This window comes from Solanum dulcamara, chromosome 1, assembly GCF_947179165.1.
Source record: "Solanum dulcamara chromosome 1, daSolDulc1.2, whole genome shotgun sequence".
NCBI lineage: Eukaryota > Viridiplantae > Streptophyta > Magnoliopsida > Solanales > Solanaceae > Solanum > Solanum dulcamara.
The window spans coordinates 69,149,379-69,152,826 of NC_077237.1; positions in this window are offsets into that span (position 1 = coordinate 69,149,379).

A 3,448-nucleotide genomic window follows, 5' to 3' on the forward strand; every position below is an offset into this window, starting at 1 on the left:
ATTCCAGAATGGAAGTGGGAGATGATCAACATGGACTTTATTACAGGCTTGCCGAGGTCCCAAAAGCAACACGATTCCATTTGGGTGATTGTGGATAGAATGACGAAATTATCTCACTTCTTGGCGGTTAAGATTACTGACACTGCAGAAGATTATGCAAAGTTGTACATACAGGAGATTGTCATATTGCATGGGGTCCCTTTGTCTATCATCTCAGACAGAGGAGTCCAATTCACTTCCCAATTTTGGAAATCCTTTCAGAAGGGATTAGGTTTGAAGGTGAACTTGAGCATGACCTTTTATCCCCAGACAGATGGCCAAGCAGAATGCACCATCCAGACATTGGAAGATATGTTGAGGGCATGTGTGCTTGAATTCAAGGGAAATTGGGATGATCACTTACCTCTCATAGAGTTTGCATATAATAATAGTTATCATGTAAGCATTCAAATGGCTCCTTATGAAGCCTTGTATGGGAGGAGGTGTAGATAACCCATTGGGTGGTTTGAAGTTGGTGAGGTTGAGTTGATTGGGCCTGACTTTCTTCACCAAGACATGGAGAAGGTGAGAGTTATCCAAGATAGGCTAAGGACAGCCCAAAGCTGCCAAATATCTTACACCGACGTGAGGAGGAGAGACTTAGAGTTTGAGGTGGGTGATTGGGTGTATTTGAAAGTGTCACCCATGACGGGTGTCATGAGGTTTGAAAGGAAAGGCAAGCTCAGTCCTCAATATATTGGTCCTTACCATATTTCGAGGCGGATTGGGAGTGTTGCCTATGAGTTAGAGTTACCCTCAGAGCTAGCCTCTATTCATCCAGTGTTCCATTTTTCGATATTGAAAAAGTGCTTGGGTGATCCCTCGTTGGTAGTCCCCATTAATAGCGCTGGAATTAAGGATATCTTGTCTTATGAAGAGGTTTCGGTCTAAATTCTTGATCGCCAAATTTGCAAATTGAGGAAGAAAGAGGTTGCCTCAATCAAAGTCCTGTGGAGGAACTAATTTGTTGAGGAAGCCACATGGGAAGCGGAGAAACCCATGAAATCTAAATATCCATATCTATTCATGCCTACCGAGGAGAATATTGAAGGTAATGTCTATTTCCTTGACTTGAATTCATTTGTGCATTATGAGTTTGATTGGTAATTTGTTTGAGAAATTGATTGGTTGATTGACTGAATTCTGATTGTGATTTGTACCCCGAGTATATTCTTGGTCACTCGTCATTCGAGGGCGAATGATCCCAAGGGGGAAATAATGTAACATCCCTCAAAAATATTCCCTAAGATTTGGACCCTTCTTATATATGGGTAAGGTCGAACCCGAGTATTGAGGAGGCGTACACATGAGCTAGGATGAGCCCCCAAGAAATTTAAGGATGTTGGAGGCAATGTGGGGTCACAAGGGGCCCCTAGGACCAAATTAAATCCAAGAGATTCATCGTGGCTAAGTCTTGGGATGAGTTTGTATAAAGGGTCGACTTCTAATGACCCTATCTTTTGAAAGACGACAATCTGGGTGGCCCACGAACTATCAAATTAAAGGTCGTCGAGTCTCCTTTCCAACGCCACCAATAATGTACATTTTGGAGTTTGGAGTCAAAAGATATGATGATCCTAAGAAGAACTAGCACGGCAGGAATTTCATTTTTGGGCCTGGGTTGCAACTGCTGGGGAAATGGTCTTGGGGCTGTAAGGGCGAGATGCGCCACTATCGCGCCAGGAACATGTCTCAGTAGTTTGATCCTTGGCGCGACGCGCCAGTAAAAGTTGTGCAGGTTTTTTCAAGCCTAATTTCCAGAACCCAGGAACAATGGCCTTGGCGCTATAAGGGTGCGACACGCCACTATCGTGCCAAAAACATGCCTCAGTAGTTTGGTCTCTGGCGTGGTGCACTACTCTGAGGTGTGTAGGTTTTAGGCGTAATCGTCCTGGCGCTACAATGGCGCGATGCGCCACTATCGCGCCAGGTGCATTTTTGCCTATTTTTCAGAACTTTTGAGAAGGGGCAATTTGGGAATTGTCCCAAATTATATATGTATCCTTCTTGAGCATTTGGAGACACATTTTTCAGCCCCCATTCTCTCTCTAGAAAATCCCTAGAAACCTTTCTCCTCTTCATCATCTTCTTCTTCTCAATTTCCAACAAGAGATTGTTCCAAGAGCTTTAAGACTTCAAGCTTTCCATTGAAGACCCAACAACAAGGTTTCTTCAAAAGTCTATTCTAAGGTATGTAAGGTTATCTAAAACATGGGTTGAGTCCACCCATGTTCCCTATTCCTTCTTTGAGGATAAATGCCCATAGAAATGGAGTTTCTTGCTAGGGTTGTGTTCAAATGAGTTTTGTTGTCTATTAGAGTAATTTTTGCTATGTTGATGAGGTTTAGTCAAGAACTTCCGAAAAGAGTCTTTGTGTGAGTATGAGTTGATGAAGATGAGTTGTTAAATATGTTTTATTGATTTTCTTAGCTATGTGGATTATGATAAAGGATGCTATTTTCTTAAAAATGATGCTTATCTTAAATTGTAGATTTAAAGACTTGAAATTGTGATGAGATTCAAAGATTGATTAAATGGATAGAGGAAATGATTGGTTATGTTTACATATTGCTATAAATGTGCCTTTAAATTTCTCTTGAAAGATATGATTTAGAGATTATTGATTGAGCTAGAGTGGATGAGTTGATAAGGTTTAAATGAGACTTGTCGATATGATTTGATTGAGTCGATTGGATGGAGTTTTATGAGCATTGAGTCTTGGGAGGAGTATCGAGTACCAAATTGGGTAAGAGTAAAGTCCATACTCGAACCCAATAACTACGTCGCCAAACGTAGGAGGGGATTGAACCGTTAAAGTCGGATGTTTCCCCAAATATTTGTCCTGACATTATAGGACTTGGTTGGATTAGATCCATGATTGGTTGACTCGTTCATTCCCTGGCAAAGCATGAACGGATGCGGCAACAATGTCGGCTTGTTGTACTATCACTGGCTCATAAGTGATGGTTATCGGATAAGAGAAACTCCCACATAAGTCTTGGTAATACTCTGAGTCGGATTGAGTTGAATGGTATGTGATTGGTCCCGTCTAAACCGTATTCTCGTTTAGATCTAGGACACTTGATTGAGTTGTTATTTCTCTTGAGTTGAGTTCTGATAGAATTGATGTTTCCTTTATGTCCTTCCATTTGGCCATTTTACATACCAGTACATTCCACGTACTGACGCCATTTGGCCTACATCATTTCATGATGCAGAGATAGGTACCAGAGATCATCAACTAGTGCTCCGTTGAAGATCCCCACCCCTACCAGCTAGCGGTGAGTCCTCCCAGTTTCGGAGGATGTTGAGCTCTTCTTGTATAGTTCTGATGTTACTTATTTTATTTTGATTGTTGGTAGACATGGGCTTGTTATGGGAACCTTCCAAATTGTAGATAGAGTCTTCA